We start from the raw sequence: 8,861 nt of genomic DNA, 5'->3' as shown, positions 1-8,861 counted from the left end.
GGGGGGGGGGGGGGTAGCCCGTGGTAGCCTGTTTACTAATGGACTGAATTCCTGCTCCTACCGTTAATGGTGTCAAACTCAGGACACACCAGAAAACTCTCCTTTTAGGTTTTATTCAGCATCTTGATTTTGCAAACCTTTGTGGAACGTGCTCTCTGCCAGGCAATATGGTGGTTATAGAGGTAATTGAGACATGGTTTGTACCCTTAGAGAACTGGTCACTTCTGGGCAACCTTGACATGCATCAGACCAATTTCCATCTCAGTGGAGCAGCGTGGACGCCATTGTAGAGACGGGCTTTGGGAGAACAGAGAGGGTGGTCCATTTTGCCTGTGGACCCAGGGAAGGGTGCTTAGGAGAGGAGACGTTTTACAGGTTCACTTCAAATTAAAAGATGAGCATATCACAGGCTGCAGGAACAATGCAGATCATGCCTATTCCTGGAAGCACTAGAAATCTGGTGCCTTATTTTTAAAACAAATACTAAAGTAACAAGTATTACATTGTGCTAGCCTGTCTCTGCTATCCTGTCATTTCCATTCTCTCCCCCCATCCTCACTCCCTGTGCCCATTCCATTCTCTATTAACCAACTTCAGTGGGAAATGTTATGACATCAATGGGATTTGTTCCTTGGTGGCCCCTCCCCCTCTCATTATCTTTCCCATCATACTTTGAAGGCCTTGCGTGATTTTCTCCTTTTCCTGCTTCACCAGCAGCAATTGGGGCTCCTCTCTCTCTAGCTCCCACTGCCCAGCCACGATGCACTTCTCTGTCTTTCCAATAAGTATGGCTCCTTTCCATCCCAGGGCCTTTACACTTGCTGTTGTTTGGTGTCTCCAACTGTTCTTGTAGCTAATTCTCCTTTCTTCTGATTCCAGTTTGAAAGTCACTTCCTTGGGGCTAGTAAGATCCCCCTATCATATGCTTTCTTAATGCCCTAAACTGTTCATAGTATTTATCACAATTGTAATGATCTGTATTTGTTTAAAATCTGACAATACTGCTGGAACACAAGACCCATCAGGACAGAAACTGTGCCTATTGCGTTTACTACTGTATGCTCAGAGCCCAGCTTACTGCCGAGGACAGAGTAGGTGCTCACAAATATTTGTTGCATGAATGAACTAATGGATATTGTTTTCCCTTCCCTTTTCCACCCTGGCACCTCATTATGTCTTGTCATTTCCTATCCAGAAAGCTCAATCTGAGATCTAATTAAATGTAAAAGACGGGGCTTCCCTGGTGGCGCAGTGGTTGGGAGTCCGCCTGCCGATGCAGGGGACACGGGTTCGTGCCCCGGTCCGGGAAGATCCCACATGCCACGGAGCGGCTGGGCCCGTCACGGGCCATGGCCGCTGAGCCTGCGTGTCCGGAGCCTCTGCTCCGCAACCGGAGAGGCCACAACAATGAGAGGCCTGCGCACCGCAAAAAACAAACAAACAAACAAACAAACAAATGTAAAAGCACAGACCAAGGGGAGGCAAGAATGTGCTCTTTGACAGACAAAGGCTTGCTCTGTCCTCATGAGTGCACCTCCCTTTTCTCTCCTTGCCCCAACCACAGGAAGACCCCCTTATTTTGTTTATTTGGGGGATACGTGTGACCACACGCGAGCAGCAGAGGTGAGGACCTGGTGAGTACGCTTAGCCACTTCTCCTTTTGCCAGCATCACCTGTGAACTAAATAATAGCTTGATAAGCTCAGCCCCACACCAATCATTTTGGGGTGAAAGGAGGAAGCTGATGGGCAATGGCACCCCCTTCAGGCCGCTCCCTTCTTCTCTCTACCCCTGCTCCCTCTTGGTTCAGCCAGCCCTCACCCCCTCAGGTCTCGGTGACTGCAAGGCTTGTCTGCTGATTTTCCAGTCTCTGATTTTGCCAGCGTCAGGCACATCACCACTGGGTTCCCATCAGCATCCTTGCTTAAGAACCTGCAATGACACTCTACTGCCTTTGCAGGCAAGTCCAAAGCCCTCGTTGCTTCAACACTAGACACTCTAATCTCTCACTGCATTGCAGGTCGTCGTATCCAGCGCACATCTTGTATGTTCCAAGCTCTGTGTTTTTCCTAATCCCATCCCACCCACCACACCTCCTAAATCTGGTCCTACTCATCCTTAAGGCTCAGGCTGACTCCCATGAAACTTTTCCATGAAAGCTTTCCTGACATCTCCAGCCCACAGCCAGCTCCGCATGGCCTCATCTCTGGTGACAACATGAGTTAATAGCATCCTATTTAGCTATTAGTTGATCTCTGATTGTTCTCTGTGTTTTAGTTTATGTGTAATAAATATTTGGTTGAATTGTTGATTGGGGAAAACATAGCGATACGGCCATTACAAGAATCTGAACCAAGCCAAAATGCAAGCACAGGGGTGTATGTGCACATGCATGTGTATGCACGAGTGTGCATGTGTTATCAAGCCAAAAGCTCTCTTCCACCTCCTTGGGGAACATTTTCTAGTCACCTGTATCAATACCGGAGCAGTAGATGCTCCCCACTCCGGCCTCTGGTGTCTGGCGTATGACCCAGTCAGTACCTGCAAAAACATCCACCTTCTGAATTCAGCATAAAGAGGCAACACTTTCTCCCATGCCACCCAACATCTGCTGACCCTACTTCTGTGTCCACAGCTGAGAATTCATTCCCGGCACTGTGGCTCACCAGGACCAGCAGTATGCCGGTGGATGGGAGGGAAGGGGGAGGAGGGAAGATGATGCTGGTGGGTTGAAGCTCACAGACAGTTCCTTGCCCAATTCAAACTTGTAACAGAATACAAAGTACTCTGCATCACAAAGTAACACATTCTGTGTTACGGAGTACTGAACTGACTTATTCCTTGCTCTTGGACAGCAGAAGTTCTATGAGTATTGAGTCTGAGCCTGGCTTCTATCCTCAACCCCTAGTACATAGTCAGTGCTTGATAAATATTTAAGGAATGAGTGTACATACACATGTGTTGGGGGCGACTTCAGAGAGGTGGAATTCAACTCCCTATGGAGATAAACTCTCTAACCATTTGTTGACGTCCATGAGCCTTACTTGACCTTTTCAGGCTGTGATAAACTCCCCAGTTCCTGCGCCTAAACAGGAAGAGAACAGCTGCTCGTCAGGTCAGGGATGCTATACCCAGAGAATCTAAGCAATAAACAAGATGTTGGACCCATAACAATAATATGTTATTATTCTTGTTATCAATACTAATAAGTTAGCATTTATTGAGTACTTACTATGTATACCAGCCATGAGCAAATCATTTCTTATCTATTGGACTCTAAGAGTCCCTTCCACTTCTGGTGGAACCTATCTGGTTCATCACTAAACATTGGCTGAGTGCCTACCCTGTGCTGGACACAGGTGGAAGATTAGGGAAAGGGAGACTAGAGGGCAGGAATAGAGGCAAAAATCGCCACCTTAAGCACTCTCAATTCAAAAAGGGAGACAGCAGTGGAAACACAAACTAGAATTCAAGGCAGAAAAAGATTAAGAACTAAGGAGAGTTGTAGACAGAGAGTTTTGAGAACAGCACGGAGGAAGGCGTGATTATTTCTAACGGGGCGAAGAAATCATGGAAGGCTTCATGGATGAGATGGTATTTGATGTGAACTTTTAAAATCTATAGCATTTCCATAGGCAGAGAATGAGGAAAGGGCATTCTACACTGATAGATCAGCCTAAGCAAAGGTCAGGAGCTTTGGAAATAAGTGGCATGTTGGCAATCAGTGTCTCCTGTGATATGGCTGGACTATCAGCTGGGTGGATGGAGGGACTCAGGGGAGGGAGGATACTTTTGTACCAGATCCTGTAACGCCTTCAATGATGGGATGAAGTGTTTGGATTTTATTCTGTAGTGAATGGATATTTTTGAGGTGGAGGCAATTTTCTTATTGTGATGATTCTAGCAAAAATGAAAGTTGGAGAGAGAATAACAGTAGCTCACATTTACTGACTACCTACCAAGTGCCAGTCATTGTTCTAGGCAATTTGCCTTCTGTCTCACTCCACCCCACTAGTGTGTGAAATAAATTCAGTGATTATCCCATTGGACAGGTTGAGAAAACTGAGGCACAAAGAGGTTAAGCCACTTGTCCAAGACCACACACCCAGTTAAAAGACAGCCCAGGAGTCCAACCTAGAAGTCTTCTCCAAAGCCTCGCTTAACTATCCCAGGGGACTACCTCACCCAGGAACCAATTAGAGTCTAGTCAAGTCTATTACAAGAGTACCCAAGAGAAGAGAAGAGGGCCCTGAATTAAGATTGTAGAGATGAAAATATAAAAGAGGCAGCATTTACTTACTGTCTTTTGTGTAAGAAAGGGGGCCAGGGAATATATGTACTATTTTGTTTGTTTCTGCATGAAATACTGGAGAGATACACAAGAAAGTAATAAAAGTGGCCACCTGTAGAGGGCAGGGTAGGGGGAAGGGGTGGGTGGGGAGTGGATGGAGTGAGACACCTCTAGGTATGGCTTTCAATAGAGTTCTGATTTCTGACCCACATGAATGTGTTGTTTATTCAAAACAACACAAACGATAACAAATGGAAAGGCAGGGGCTTCCCTGGTGGCACAGTGGTTGAGAATCTGCCTGCCAATGCAGGGGACACGGGTTCGAGTCCTGGTCTGGGAAGATCCCACATGCCACGGAGCAACTAGGCCCGTGAGCCACAACTACTGAGCCTGCGCGTCCAGAGCCTGTGCTCCACAACAAGAGAGGCCGCGACAGTGAGAGGCCCGTGCACCGCAATGAAGAGTGGGCCCCGCTTGCCACAACTAGAGAAAGCCCCCGCACAGAAACGAAGACCCAACACAGCCATAAACAAACAAACAAATAAATAAATAAATAATTTTTTTAAAAAAATGGAAAGGCACAATTTAAAAGCTAAGAGCTTCCAGAAGGAGGCGAATGGTCTACTGGGGTCCAATGGGTTAGACCTGAAAAGAGGATGGTAGATTTGGGGATCAGAATGCTTTGCTTCTAGAAACAGGTGAGAGGGGTGAAACCATGCAGCATCGGGCCCCCCGAGGGATATCCAAGTGCTTCTTCCATTTTATAAGACACTGAAGGTTCTGTAGTCTCTGCTTTCAGCCAGTATAGATATCCTATTGCCCAGGAAGGTATTTTAAACAACATACACCAGCAACTGAGTGGTTAAGAGGGAAACGGAGGCAAGCAGTCTCTGATTTTCTATTATCACCCCATTCAGGCCAATGGAAACCTTTAATTTGATGTTTTGTTTTTGCCTTTTATGTTTTCCCTCTCTCCATCACACACCTCCATACAAATACAATCACACACACACACATACACACACCACACACACACACACACACACACACACACACACACACACACAGCATAAAAGGGCACCTTTGCAAAAGGATTTTTCTGGATCTGCTCAGAGGGAAGGGAAGGCAGAGGAAAGGAAGGAGAGATGCAAGCCGCCCTAGCTACTTTTCCTCCCCTTTAAGGCTGCCTGGTTACAGTCCTAGGAAAGAAAACCCCTGCATTCCTCCCCTTTAATTCGGTTTATTGTTGAAGCGCTGGAGCAGCTAATCCTCACAGACCTGTAGGAGCTGGAGTGGGAGGGCCACGGGCACCTTTCTCTCGGATTCCCTGGGTAAGACGAACCTGCTTCTTTATTTGGTTTGAGGAGGTTTCTTTGTTTAGAGGGAGGCTCGTGGCACCAAGAGAGTGGGTTTGAAGAGCCACTCTTGCAAGCAACTTGGGTGTTTATTTCAGCCCCAGTTCCTGTCTTGCCTGACTCTCAAGGTATCAAGGGGAAGTTGTAGCTGCCTTGGAAGATAAGTCTGAATGGGTGTCCGGGTAGGACCTCTGCGGGGATTATCTGGCCATCACTTCAGGGTTGGCTTGAGTGGGAACCTTTCACACTCCTGGGCAAAGAAAAGGGAGCAAAATATCTGTATGTGCCCCTCCTGCCATGCCTGCTTGCATTTAGGGACAGCCCTCTGGGCTCTGTGCCTGGGAGGGGCTGTCCATCTGCAGGGTGTCAGGACTTCCAGCGCCCTTGCACCCCTCCCTCCTGCTCAGCCTTCATTTCTTAACCTATCAGACCCCATCTGTCAAATGGGGCAATGCCCTGTTTTGGTTCTCCCTACCTGTCTAGGTTGTTGTGAAGATTAGGAGAGTCAGTGGGCAAAAAGGAGGTTTGTAAGCAGTCAGTGGCTCTGCAGACCCAAGGCAGGCAGACCAGCCTCAGTGCCTCCTGGCAGGGTCCGTGGCCCAGAGCCCGCTTCTGTCCCCCGCTGCGTTAGGATGCAGAATTCAGCAGGGACACCGCTGTCAGTCACCTTCCCCAGGGGCAAGTCTCTCTCCCTTCTGTCTTTAAACTTCCCTAGTTCAGTTCTCAGGTAAAAATGGTAAAAGGAGGTCTGGACTCATCACCACCCCCACCCGCACTGTGGCCCCTTCTTTCCACGTAACTTTGACGCACAAACATTAACCCTGAGGCTCCCGGGGACGGCTGCCGGGGCTCTCGCTGCTGTTCTGGCAGCAGTGCGTGGCTGGCCAGCTGCTTGTTCTGGAGCCAAATCAGTTGATGAGGAGGAAAATCTCTGAGAAGGGTCAAGAGAGTCAAGCAGGTTCCATCTTGGGTGAGGAGATGATCTTTCCCAGATCAGAGGCTGGAGACAGCCCGGCCCCTGGCAGTCCTACCGACTTAAGCTTAACTGGGGCCAAAGACAAGACCCAATAGGCCATAATACAAAGTGCTTAGTAATACTTGATATGGGAACCACACTCTACAGTGAGTAATGTGCTTCTAATTAATCATCTTTAAGACAAGCCCATTGGGCTGGTAGGGCAAAGGGTGGTTCCACTGAGACTCCACAAGGCAAAGCTGGATACTGGTGAAATCCATTTGATGACAATAGCATTTGAACCCAGATCTTCTGACATAGTCGGTGACCTTTCCATGATATTACTGATACCTATGGTGCAGGTGTGAGTGTGGGTGTTTTTATGTGTATTAAGAGCACTCTTTAGAAAGATAGGGCAAAACTTTGGGAAAGAAGCTCAAGGTTAGAGTGAGAAAAGGTTTGAGCTGGAGCCAGAAGCCACTTAGGCAAGAGACAGATGGCCAGCCCCAGTCTCAGTGTTGAGAAATCTGAGTGTTCCCGGGATCCAACCTTCCCCAGATCATCCGAGCCAGCCATGCGTTCCAGGGGGAATCAGTTGGTTGGTGGGATTACAGGAGAGCATCCTAAGGATGAGGGTGGAGGTAAGTGAAATCCCAACAACCACGCGCAGGAAAGAGGCAACATGTTACGTGGTGGGGGACAGGGAGACAGCTGTTGGGGTCTGATGAACTGGGGCTCGTGCCTGGCTCTGTCACTTGCTATCTGTTTGATTTGGGGCATTTTTCTTAATATTTCTACCCATCAGTATCTCAACTATAAAATGGGGTTAACGATACCTGATACCTACCTTGAAAGACATTAAACGAGATAATGGCAGGTAAAGCGCCCAGCACAGGGATCACCCAGGTGATCAGTCTGAGGCAGTGAATACCTTAGGGCCTGCGAGCAATTCTGCAATTCTGGCTGCGACTACAAAGAATCCCCTTCCAAGAGACCAGCGCCTCCCTGACCCCCTGTGCCCCAGTCACGCACGTACACGCGGCCAGTACTAAACTGCCATCCCTGAGTGACAGGGCCCAGCCACAGCCTGCCAGAGGCAGCAGAGTGAATGGGCTGCAGCATGAATGAGGGGCGGAGTGGGGGGCAGCTCTCTCCAAACGGGCTGCGAGCCAGCCCTACAAGTGCTGGTGCATGGCCGTGGTCGAGGGCGAGGGGACTGGGGTGAGCAGCTACCCCCGTGGAAAGCAAGCTGGTGATGGTGCCAGAGAGCTGCAGGGAGCGTGTCCTGGAGCGGGGGAGGGGGAGGGGGAGGCTGGGAACTCAGAGCTCCTTGTGGCTCTTGCCACAGCCCTTCTGAGCTCAGCCCGTCCTTCCTCCTGTTCCGTCTCCCCAGGTGGAGGTCCCTCCTCTCACCTTCCAGGGGACCCAGTACAGTGAGCCTCTTGCGTGGCAGTGGGTCTTAAAGGCAGCGTGTGGCGGACACACAGTTACACCTATGACTCTTGAACCCTGCCTAGAAAGGTACCCCAGTGGAGACCAGCCCATGGAGAAACCCAACCCAGGCAGTGTTAACTCTGTGCTCCAACAGATCTCTGCCTTCTTGGTTGAGTAGCAGATAAAGTAGTTGGTTTGCATTTCAGCGCTACATGTATGAAAAATTATACATCTTCAAACACTTTAGAAACAGAGTGAGATGCAGGTCACACCTGAGAGGCATGTGGGAGCCGAGACCAGCTGAGGAAATAGCAGATTCACGTCTCCTGCTATGTGCTCACCCTTATTTAAACTGTTTGTTTCCCCTCTCTCTGCCCAGTGTTTAATCCACGTGCCTATAAAGTGGGCTCACTGCACAGCACTTTAGAGGTTACAGAATGCTTTCATGCCTGTTGATGCATTGGAAGCCCCCAGGAACCCTGGGAAATAAACAGAGCAGGGATCATTAGTCCCATTCAGCAGATGAGGAAAATGAGCGCATTAAGAATAAGTAACACACCCAGCTCTCTCCAGTGACTCTTATGTGTCGACCCCTCAGCCACCAAACAAAGCAGCACAGAATTCTGGCTTGTCACTGCAGCAGGGTTTGATTAAACTTAAATGTGGGTTTGAGCCTGAAATAAACTGCAAGAGGCAATTGAAAAATGACCTTCCTCGGTGATTTTGGGAACAGAAACTGGCATGCACAGTTGGCCTTGGAGATGCCAGACTAGGGGGAGGGCCAGAGATGGAGCCGGTGTTCCTGGGAGGGTCTGTCCAGCCAGAAG

General features: G+C 48.9%; 1 protein-coding gene across 1 annotated transcript in view; it reads left to right on the top strand.

Annotated features, from left to right (window-relative positions):
• Window positions 1-5,568: 5,568 nt before the first annotated feature.
• The window catches only part of CAMK1G (calcium/calmodulin dependent protein kinase IG), a 28,006-nt gene continuing 24,713 nt past the window's right edge, over window positions 5,569-8,861 (top strand). The window contains exon 1 of the mRNA XM_007451566.1: window positions 5,569-5,621. The gene's annotated coding sequence lies outside the window, so the exon portion shown is untranslated. The remainder of the gene's footprint in view (window positions 5,622-8,861) is intronic.

The sequence above is a fragment of the Lipotes vexillifer genome, unplaced genomic scaffold, assembly GCF_000442215.2.
Source record: "Lipotes vexillifer unplaced genomic scaffold, Lipotes_vexillifer_v1.1 scaffold111, whole genome shotgun sequence".
NCBI lineage: Eukaryota > Metazoa > Chordata > Mammalia > Artiodactyla > Lipotidae > Lipotes > Lipotes vexillifer.
Note: the sequence above shows the minus strand (reverse complement) of the source record. Positions and strands in the feature narration are given on the sequence as shown.